The sequence below is a fragment of the Triticum dicoccoides genome, chromosome 3B (genome assembly GCF_002162155.2).
Source record: "Triticum dicoccoides isolate Atlit2015 ecotype Zavitan chromosome 3B, WEW_v2.0, whole genome shotgun sequence".
Classification (NCBI taxonomy): domain Eukaryota; kingdom Viridiplantae; phylum Streptophyta; class Magnoliopsida; order Poales; family Poaceae; genus Triticum; species Triticum dicoccoides.
In genome coordinates this window covers 156,242,126-156,254,206 of record NC_041385.1, presented here as the reverse complement: position 1 = coordinate 156,254,206, position 12,081 = coordinate 156,242,126, and positions in this window count along the sequence as shown.

Sequence of the window (12,081 nt, the reverse complement as noted above, 5' to 3'; positions counted from 1 at the left end):
CCGGAGACATTGCGGCTGGAAAGCCCTTTCTGCTGCGCCGGAAGTTCACGGATCAGAAGTATGCTCAGTTGGGCCAGCTATGGGGTGCAGAGGATCCATATCTAGATTTCGCGGCGAGTGCGGCGGATGCAGTCGTGCACTTCTGAAGCCAAAAGGATCACGAGATGGAAGAGCTCTTTTGGTCTCAATTCCATAGTCTAGAGCGTCCCCTTCCGTTAAAAGATCAGCTGGCTAAGTGGGCTGAGCTGAATAGGCTGTTCGGACTTGCCATGAAGGACGTCGTGACTCATTTGTGGCCGGACAGGCCCAAGCCAAAGAGTTATTTTGGTTTGGTGCAGCAATTCCTTGATGCGGTGCCGCATATCAAGGCAATGAAGCGGTCGGCATGCATAGAGGGTGCGCGGATGGCTCTCGCCCGTGTCAAAACATACTGGGAACAGATGGATGCCACCGACGTTGCATCCCGGGATTCGGATAGAAGCCGATTACCCGCCGAGCACTATTTTGGGGAAGTCCTGCGGGGCGCTCGTTTAGTAGAGTTGCAGTGCTCGAAAAATGTTATGTTCAAATGACATGTATGATTTGTGAAACCATATTTATGATATGACTGCTTTTTATACTTGTGCGTTCAAGTATTGAAATATCTCCTGTGCGGCCGTTAATGTATATGTATGTATAACCTGAAAGATGGCAGTCTTTGGCTTCAGCCCCCACGCACATGGTGCGGGGGTGTTTGCAAAAAAATGCATTTTCACACTTAATCCAACGTCTTGGTCCTTTGAAGGAGGTGATAGCATAGCAAACTAGGCAACCGGACTATAATGCTTTATCACTTTCACTTAGCCATAGGAGCTCGAAGGTGGGGCTACGATATAGCCCCTAGGGGCACCGCGCTCTCCGTATTCGGGGCGCGTGTGTGCCTGGCCGGGAAGCGGTCCTTCGTCAAAGCGGAGGAATTCTAAACATTCCAGAGGTCGATCGAGTGGTTGACCAGTCTCTCGCTATATCATGACAGTCAGTTTTCAGCTTTCTCTACTGAGGTGCTCGCCCGGCCGAACCGGGGCACAATCGCAGTAGTTCTCCTGGTGCCGCGTTAGCCGATGATACGGAACGTAAGGCAGCAAAACATAGGAGCCGGGCAAACCCAACATTTGACCAAAGGCATGATTCGGAGCTGATGCATATAAGGCCTGACTCGAGACGCCGAACACTCCCTGAGGTATACGGTCTTTATGATAACGGGCAGAACAATGCCCTAAGCCCCTAGTGTCCAGGTACGGGCGAGAACTTCGGACGCGGCCGATGCCAAAACGCCAGCCTCTTCCTCGGTTATGGTAAGAAACCGGGGGATGTGTATCAACAAGAGACAGTAAGAAAGGTTTACGCAGGGTCTTAATCTGAAAAGAATCCTTGCAACGGGTCCCTGCTGCACGTCTGCGCCTGTGTCTCCGTTGTGCTGTATCCTGGACGGGTGTAGCACGTTGTTCATCTGAAAAAGAGAAGAACTTAGTTTGAAAAGATATCATGCAAAGAATGTATTTAAAACAGAGTATGATTTTTTTTAAAATGAATAAGGTTGAGCTTTATTGGCTCTCATTGTCCGTGCTTGCAGCCCCTTGTAAAGGGGTATGCGGCTAGTAAGCCCCTAGTTTATTTATGTCGGACTCGTCTAACCGTGTCCGGGGTCTGAACGACCTGTTTTGTAGGGGCTTTGATTAACAAGGCCGGTTTAGTGTGTGGCTGTCAAGGCAGTCTCACGTTCTTCCGTGGTCGAGGAACACTCGAAGTTACCTTTTAATGAGATGATGCCGCGTGGACCGGGCATTTTAAGTGTAAGAGACGCGTAATGCGGTATTGCGTTAAAGCGGGCGAAAGCTTCGCGTCCCAATAGTGCTTGATGGCTACTTTTAAATGGGGCGATATGGAAGATTAGCTTTTCGCGACGGAAGTTTTCGGATGAACCGAACACAACCTTTAGTAGTGCAGAGCCTGTACAATTGGCATAAAAGCCTGGCGTCACTCCTTTGAAGGAAGTGCGGCTATGGCGAATTTTGGTAGGGTCTATCCCCATTCTGCGGATGGTGTCCTGGTATAGCAGGTTTATATCACTGCCGCCGTCCATTAGGACTTGTGTAAATTGTAGTCCGTCGATTATAGGATCCAATATCAAGGCAGTCCATCCTGCGTTTTGAATACTTCTGGAGTAATCCAGATGGTCGAAGGTAATTGGTTTTGACATCCAATCGCGGGATTCCGCTGGGGTGGACCGTGCGACGCGTACTTTAGCAGGTGCCGCACTATTGTTTTGTGTTATCACATGAAGTGAGTTCACTGTTTTGACTTCTTGTGGGAAAGTCTTTTGTTTTCCGGCGCTCTGCTTGTGGGGTTCGTCCTCTTCGCTTGGTGTGTCGAGCCCCTTGTGTTCGGCGTTAAGTCGGCCGGACTGTTTGAAGACCCAACAATCTCAGTGGGTATGGTTTGCAGGCTTCCCGGGGGTACTGTGGATTTGACATATCATATCCAAAATTTTGTTTAGGTTGGATAGCTCGTCACTGTTGTCCTTAAGAGGCAGTGTTTTGTTGTTCGGCCGAGAGCTTTTTAACCCGGCGTTGACCGCCGTGCTCTTTGGGACATTTTCTTTATTCCGGCGCTGATCTTTTCTGCGTCGTGATTTCCCATTTCCATCTCTGACCTCGGATGTACTCGGGTCGTTGGTGCTGCATCTTGCCAGCCAGCTATCTTCTCCCGCGCAAAAGCGGGTCATGAGGCTTGTTAGCGCGGCCATTGTTCTTGGTTTTTCCTGGCCGAGGTGTCTGGCGAGCCATTCGTCTCGGACGTTATGTTTAAAAGCTGCTAAGGCTTCAGCGTCCGGACAGTCGACTATTTGGTTCTTTTTGGTGAGGAATCTGTTCCAGAATTTGCGTGCTAACTCTCCGGGCTGTTGAGTTATGTGACTTAAATTGTCTGCATCCGGAGGGCAGACATAGGTCCCTTGAAAATTTGCTCGAAATGCATCCTCGAGCTCTTCCCAACTTCCAATGGTATTTTCTGGGAGGCCTTTGAGCCAATGCCGAGCTGGCCCTTTGAGCTTGAGGGGTAGGTATTTTATGGCATGGAGATCATCTCCTCTAGCCATATGTATGTGTAGGATGTAATCCTCAATCAAGACTCCGGGGTCTGTTGTTCCGTCGTATGCCTCTATGTTTACGGGCTTGAATCCCGCTGGACATTCATGATCCAGTACCTCATCGGTGAAACATAGTGGGTGTGCGGCGCCCCTGTATTTAGGTGTGCCATTATCTTTGAACACTTGGCGTATTGTATTGCTTCCTGGAGCCTTCTTTTTTTGCCCATAGATGGACCTGACCGGGCCATCCTTTTTGCGAGGATCCTTATGTGGATCGTGTGCCAGCTTGTGTGCAGCGCCGTTTGCCGCTCTTAGCCTGTCATCTGGTCGTCTATCTGGCCAGGCGGCCTCTTTGTTTTTCGACTGTGGGGGCTCTACGGCCTCCTCGTCAAATTTGGGCAACAGCTTGCGCTTCGGGTAGCTCTTTGCTTGGTGGCTACCGCCGTATTTATCTACGGTCTTGAGTACTTTGCTCCATCTCATCCTGAGTATGTCTTTCGCTGTTTTGAGCTTCCGCTTCTGCTTCTTCAGACATCTTGCAGTGCCGACGAGCCTTTTGTGAAGGTTCTTATGCTCCGGTGATGTGTCCGGCGTGAGATCGTTTGGACTGTTTTCTTCGCCGGGGATGGGTTGCTCGTCCAATTCATCCTGTTTGGATGGTTGCTTGGTGGCGTGTTCGTCGTCCACTGGTTCTCCCTGCTCTAAGGCTGGGTCATTATAGGTGTTGTTGTTATCGGGGCGGGACTTCGGGCGGCGCTTGCGTCGCCGTTTTGGTTGTTTTTCGAGGGAATTATCCTTCGCCGCGTCCCGTTGTTCCTCGTTATCGCTTCCTTTTGGTGTATCCACCATGTATACGTTGTGAGCTGAGGTAGCTTTCCAGTGCCCAGTAGGCGCTGGTTCTTGGTTGTCTCTGGCATCGTCGTCCATACCGTCGATGTCTTCGGAGTCGTAGTCTAGCGTGTCGGTTAGATCGTTGATAGTGGCTACAAAGTGGGTGGTGGGTGGGCTTTGAATTTCTTCGTCGTCCGCATCCCAACCGTCCTGACCGCAATCCGGCCAGGGCTCTCCTGACAGCGAGAGATATTTTAGCGAATTCAGGATATCGCCGAAAGGCGAGTGCTGAAAGATGTCCGAGGCGGTGAAATCCATGATCGGCGCCCAATCGGGTTCGATTGGTAGGGGTGCAGGAGGTTCGGAGTCCGGCGAGGAGTCCGGCACCTCGGAGTCACGATCTTCACAAGGGACAAGGTTGGTATTCGGCTCCATCGCCGTAGACATGGCAGCCCCCGAGGCGGTGTCTAGCCACTCATCCTCGATCTGTGCAGTCGGCTCCGAATTAAGGGTTGGAGCGGGCTCGTGTGCGGCCTCCAAGGCACTGTCCGGCAGCAGAGCTAAATCACGCCCATCGTGACAGTGCGGCACGCTCGGTTGTGGCTCGAATCCATCGAAGATCAAGTCTCCGCGGATGTCAGCCGTGAAGTTCAGACTTCCAAATCTGACCTGACGGCCAGGGGCGTAGCTTTCAATCTGCTCCAGATGACCAAGCGAATTGGCCCGCAGTGCAAAGCCGCCAAATACGAAGATCTGTCCGGGGAGAAAAGTCTCACCCTGGACTGCGTCGTGGTTGATGATCGAAGGAGCCATCGGGCCTATATGCGACGGCACAGAGGAACTCTCAATGAAAGCACAAATGTCGTCAAAACCGGCGGATCTCGGGTAGGGGGGCCCGAACTGTGCGTCTAGGCGGATGGTAACATGAGACAAGGGACACGATGTTTTTACCCAGGTTCGGGCCCTCTTGATGGAGGTAAAACCCTACTCCTGCTTGATTGATATTGATGATATGGGTAGTACAAGAGTGGATCTACCATGAGATCAAGGAGGCTAAACCCTAGAAGCTAGCCTATGGTATGATTGTTGTTGTCGTAGTTGTGTCCTACGGACTCAAACCCTCCGGTTTATATAGACACCAGAGAGGGCTAGGGTTACACAGAGTAGGTTACAATGGTAGGAGATCTACATATCCGTATCTCCAAGCTTGCCTTCCACGCCAAGGAAAGTCCCATCCGGACACGGGACGAAGTCTTCAATCTTGTATCTTCATAGTCTTGGAGTCCGGCCGATGATGATAGTTCGGCTATCCGGACACCACCTAGTCCGGGACTCCCTCAACGGTCATATCATTGAAGGGCATTTATGTCTTATCATGTCGGGCTGCTCCCTAGGCTATAAATAGTCGCCCCCTACAACCACTAGCTGGTTGGCTGCTCCGAGAGAAACTGACACTTGTCATTTGAGAGCAACCCATCCTCCGAGGACTTTGAGTGAAAATCATCGAGTGAGGAAAATCCAAACCCAAACACCCACAAACCCAAAGTGATTGAGCATCACTAAAGAGATTGATCCTGCGTGGATCCGACGCTTGTTACCTTTCAAGACTGTGCTTCTTCCAGACAGTTAGGCGTCACGGTCTAGAGCATCCAAGAGGAATTGTGGATCGCCGAGTGACCAAAGTCTGTGAAGGTTTGGAAGTCGCCTGAAGACTTACCACGAGTGATTGGACGGGGTCTGTGTGACCTTAGTTCAACAAGAATACGGTGAGTATTTGGTGTCCTGAGTTGCGTGCTCAGTGACTGGGTGTCCGGGACTGTGTGTCCTCGAGTTTAAATACTCAGCCGCTCCAACCAGACGTACAACTGAGACAGCAGTTGGAACTGGTCTACCAAATCATTGTCTTCACTAACCCTACTGGTTCTATTTCCTCAACTCTTCCATTTCCTCATTACTGTGTTGAGTAGTTGTTCATATCTGTGTTTGAAGACATTGACTGAAGACTTTCTCAATTTCCTCAGTTCAATTTCTTCAGTCTGTTTGTCTTCATCTTGTGGTATCCTATGTTTATGCTTTCTGTACTCTGTGTTTGTCTTCATTTCATCATGATGACTGTGTATGTCTTCTGTTATGCTTACTTCTGAGTACTTATTCCGCTGCAAGTAGTTCCTCGCTAAGGAATTTCCTCACCGGCAAATTCCTCAGTGAAGAATTCATAAAAATCGCCTATTCACCCCCCCTCTAGCCGATATAACGCACTTTCATGCAATTTTATGAAAAAGTTGACATGAGCATGTTATGAAGCATTTGGTCACCATGGCGGAACGAAAGGGGTGCCACGGCAACGACAACGAAAATGGTGCCATGGCAACATTCCGGTCCCGATAACTTGATTGAGATAGCGATGCAAACGAGAAGTGTGCGGATGTGCGGAACATGCAAAAGATGGTGGGGTGATCCCGGATACCGGGTTCCCACGTGTCGGTGGCATGGCAAAAGAGGGGCATCGCAAGCGACAATTCAATCACGGTGCAAACATGGGCATCTATTACAACACATGCATCCGGTCCTCGGGTGATCATTTCGGGGTTATACCTTCGAAGCGTGCATTTTTGGAACGGATCAAGTTGGGTGCAGTAGCGGAAGTAGACATTCTCGGGACGGTCGTAGTGGAAGTAGTGGTACACGGCGACGGTAGTGGAAGTAGTGGTTCACAGCGACGATAGTTGTTCACGGGTCGTAGACGTTCCCGGGTCATGGGTAGAGGTACTCGACGCATCACCGTGGTACTTGGCAAAATTCTCAGAGAAGATTGACGGTCCGGGTACGGGTTTCGCAGTGTAGTCGAACTTGGTGTATCTGAAGAAGTACTTGGTGAATCCACGTAGTCGAACACCGGTCGTAGTGGTACTTGCCGCTCATTGTGTAGTTGAACACGGGGTTCCTCGGAGGATCGGTCTCGGCGATCCAGTGGCAGCAGCAACACGGTATACGAGGCAGCAGCTGGGACTTGGTGAAGAGCGGCGGCGGCGAGCCTTGCTGCCGGTGTCGGGAGGTAGACCGGCGTGGCAGGAGGTCGACGCCGATGGAGACCCAGGGCGGCGCGGTGAACTTGGAGCAGAGGAAGGAGGTCCAACGGGGGGGGCTGGGGTGCAGTGTGGCGGGGTCGAAGCAGAGGGCGTAGACAACGCAGTTGGGACAAGCGGCGAGGTAGGAGAAGTGGGGCTTGTCCACGGGGATGGCTGCCAGTGGTGCACGACGGCGGATCTGCCGCAGGGCTGCCCGGATCTCGCCAGAGTCGTGCCCAGAGGCGGGGGCACGGCTTCTTGAGTAACTCTGGTGGTGGCGCTCGGGCTGTAGGAGGCGAACAACGGAGGTCTGGTGGTGCGGCGCAAGGAAGGAGAGGCCAGCGCGATGCGGTTGGCCTGCTGGGCAGCGGAGGTCGCGGGCTTGCGGGAGCTCGAGGAGCTCGGGCAATAGGGATTTGGCGAGGAGGCGCGGTCGCGGCCTAGTGCTGCAGAGGGAGGCGTGCAGGAGGCTGAGAGGGGTCGGGTGCGAGGAAGTGGCGCTGTAGGATCAAGAGGGAGAGAGTGAGATGGGGATCGGGACGAACGAGGGAGATGGCGGTGCTAGAGGAAGGGATCGAGGGAAAGAGAGGGGGTCGATCGGCCTAGGGTTAAGAAGCTGGTGAGGGCAGCTGGGCCTTGGGCCAAATTGGGCTGGTTGCTGGGCTCGCTCTCTCCTTACTTCTCTTCTCTTACAGAAAAAAAGGAGAAAAAGAGAGAAGAGCAAAGGTTAGGGAAAGAATTGGGCATAGGGTTTGGAGAAGATTGGAAAGGAAATTATGAAAGGCATATAATTTAAACTGCAAGTGTGTTTGAGGGTGGTTCCAAACTAGTGGAATATATCAATATAGCTCCCTAAAATATCGAGAGGATATGTTATAAAGAGAAATCACCATGTGAATTCCCTCGATTTAAATAGATCAAAAGATCTATGCAATTTATTTAGTTGAGGTTTTAAAAATTAAATGACATGCTGGCATGATGATGCAATGCAAAAATAAATAGAGCAAGCACAAAAAAACACCAAGGTCACAAAAAATATGGAAGTCTTCTGGATCGTTGGTCTTGGGGCGTCACGACACTCCTCCACTTACAAGAGATCTCGTCTCGAGATCTAGGATGGCATGGGAGAGAAACGAAAGAGGAAGTGGTAAAACTAAGTTGCTTCTTCGACAAACGAGTGGAACCATGAACCTTGAGAGGTCGGAAAGCTTGAAAAAAAGAATACAACGGAGATGAACGAGATTGAAAAGCTCCATTAGAAAAGAGGAACAAGGAACATGTTGAGAACCTTGTAGGTTGAAAGACAAACAAAAATGGTTACAATGGGCAAGAAGTACATGCAAGCACTCCGGTTGAAACAAGATGTACAAGGAATAATAAAGAACAATTACGACAACACTCCGGTTGAAAATGGAAGGGATAGAATATGAACTTGGCAAAATGAAAGCACTTGGATGAGTCTCTGATTAAAAGAGGAATGATAGACACAACACTCCGATTAAATGGATAAGCAAGAAAAGAACACGATCCTCACAATTCGAGATGATGAGTGAAGAGAGTAACATTACCATGCCTCCGGAAGAAAGAATAGAAGATAGATCACTGGAATAAAGGAATGGAGAAGAAAATGCCAACTTCTGCCATAAATGATCTTGGAAAGCACCCTTCCAAGAAGGTTATAACAGAGTTGTTGGAAAACCAAAAACGAAAGAACAAGCTTGTTGTGGGCTTATGGAAACCTTCTCAAAATTGAGGCAAAATTCTGCCACTATGGAAACAAATAATATAATTGATAACACCAACAAGATGAAAAACTCCTTCACCCAAGATGATAGAGAGATAACTTGGATCATTGATAAGCACCACAATAGCAACATTCCTTAGGGAAGGCTTTAGGTGAAATATGACACAAGATAACTCCAACGAAGAGATTAATGGATTTAAAATACCTCATGCTTGACAACATGTGAATCGCGAAACATGAATAAAAAATGTCAAGAATGATATAACACCATCTCAAAAGATGAGATAGAAAGAACTGCACTTCGGATGCAAAATGAAGAATGCTTGAACTCCCCAAAACAAAACATGTGTTAAGCACCATGTTTATTTTAGAGTATAGCTTGGCGGATCTTAACTTCGAGAGAAATCTTGAAGAACAATTGAATGATGAAAGGAATCCTTGACGAACCACCATGTAGAGCCTCCTTGAGAAACAATGGTAATCAAAGGATGATATAAAGAAAGAGAAGTTGAAAACACAAGGTGAAACCTTGCGATGATTTAGAAGGAGCTTCGCGATGATATAACCGAGAGAACATGGAACTCCAGAAAGAAAGATGAACATCTTAGAACCGATAATTTATTCCTCATGAACAAACTCCGAAGGAAGGGATTAATCACTTGGATGAAACAAGAATAAGAATCATGTTATGCGTATTCTTCTGGGAAGCATTGGATTTGCATACTACTTATTCGCGTTGAAAATGATTAAAGAGAGATATAGCGCGAACTTGAGAAGGTATTGATGGAACCACCGGTGGGATTTGGAAACAACGAATATTTGACATGATAATGAAGGAAGAGAAATCTTGAATGAACCACCATAAGATTTGAAAATTAACAAAGGAAAGGATAACGAAACACCGAGAAGAATTAGAAAACGAACAAAGGTACTTGAGAGATTTTAGATACAAGAGAACGAAGAGATCACAAGCTGATTAGAGAATACTTGAACGATGCACCGGTAAGATTTGGAGAAGGGGAGCTGAAAGCTGGAATGAATAATTCTGAGATGATGGCCTTCGGAGAATCAAACTGAAAAGACTTCGGAATTGCTCCGAATGGGTGAAAGGAATTCTCACAATCGAAAATAATTATGAGAGGATGGCATAAGCTAGAATTATGGATCTTTGTAAGAATGGGTGAGGATTTAAGAGGAACTCTTCTTCGGTCTTCAAAATCCAAGAATGACGATGAGAAATACCACCAAAATTATTGAGACACTCCGGAACAATGGATAATAGAAACGATGAACCAACGATGAAGAATTTGAAAGATATTGGAGAAAGACATATGACTGATGGAATCCATTCTTACGTCACATTTTGAAAAGAATTTGAGAATCGCTCCAGATAAATTAGAAGAGTCAGGTAAGATCCTGGGAAAGATATGTGGGTTAGGGCCCACTCAAAAGAAACTTCGTTGAAATGACTACTTGAAAGGGTGATTGCACCAGTTAAATTAAATGGCTTGAATGAGATAACAACCTCGAAATTGCTAAAAAGGATTAAGAATAGAAACTTGAATCTTCTGACATAATCTTAAGCACTCCGGAGAAGAAATAGAGGGAGGTGAATAATTAAGAGGTGCGCCAACATGACAAAGCAATTAACACAAGGAAAGGAATATGATCAACACTGAAAGCTTGAATTGAATCCACCGAAGAAGAAAAGAGAGTGAAGAATGATAAACTTGAAGCTCCGTTAGTATCTTCATGGGAAATCACCGGATAAGAACATTGAAAGAAACAAATGAAGAGACTTCCCATCAACAAAAGGATACTTGATTAAGAAATCTGAGTCCTTGAAGAAAAAGGGTGGGAGGGTGGGAAAACAAAGGCAACTTGGGACAATTGAAACAAACACCGTTGAGAAAATTGAGGGGCGATCTTGGGAATGTTGAAAATGATCAGATTCACTTGAAGAGAAGCGCACTGGTTGAGAAGAAATTGAGATGACAAACTCGAAGATCAAGAAGGGTTAGTATTCACATAGGAATATGAGAACACCGTTTAGGAAAGGTATGGGTTCAACACTTGACATTGAAGTAACCTGACTACAGTAACTCAAACAAACAAAGGATTGGCTTGCAGAATAAGCCGGAAACAAACATATGATAGATCCCATATCGTATCATGTGTCTGTTGGAAAGATATCCTACGAGATACTTGAATTCCCACTTATAAACTCCCGAAACTTTCTGGTTATGCAATCTGGTGTTGGGGATACAGGGGAAGCAATATATCTCACCCAAACTAACAATCCCTACATCCAATTGTATCCATCCGTCAACACATAACCAAGAAACCTTCGGAAATCGTGTACCTCAACCTTCGAAAAGCATCCGTTATACGAGCTATGGCAATACTCCCGAACTCCCCGGTACTGGGTGGCGTCGAGGTTATCTCACCAACAACTGCATAAAAGAGATTTTCGATGTCGGCGAAACTCAGGTATTCCAGAACTGCAACGATAAAATTATGACGACAACACCTCGGAGCTCAACTACCCGGGACACTTCCACAACCCCTAAATGTCAGGAGGCACCAAGAACAATGTTCTCATCATAAGAATATCGGAATGATCCCAAGATACCCGCGTGATCCTGAAAAAAAAATAGTGCAAATTTGAGGCGAGGAAAGACAAAACATCTATGTTAGGAGGCCTCACTAGAGCGACGAAGGGACTGAGGAGTAAAAAGAATCCTACTCTCCGGTATATATAATCCTGACTCAAAAAAAATTTTGTTCTAGACTCAACAACGTCAGCGATTCGATCCAGCAGGGGGCTCCTAAGTCGGGGATGGCTCTGATTACCAACTTGTAACACCCACGATGCGGCTATATCTCCCACATGTCGAAGCACGACTTAGAGGCATAACCGCATTGTGGTTTTGTTGCAAGAAGGGTCATCTTCACAAAATCCCATGTAATGAATAAGAATGGGATAAAGAGTTGGCTTACAGTCACCACTTCACACAATGAACATATAATTCATACATCATTCAGAGCACACACATAGTCCGACTACCGACGAAGCCAAAAGAAAAGAAGATAACCCAACTACTAGATCCCCGATCGTCCCAACTGGGCTCCACTACTGATCAACATGAAACGAAACATAGGAACGACCAAGATCTTTGTTGAGCTCCCATCTAAGCTCGGTTGCATCACCTGCACTGGTATCATTGGCACCTGCACTGTTGTGATAGTATCTGGTGAGTCACGAGGACTCAACAATCTCAAAACTCGCAAGATCAAGACTATTTAAGCTT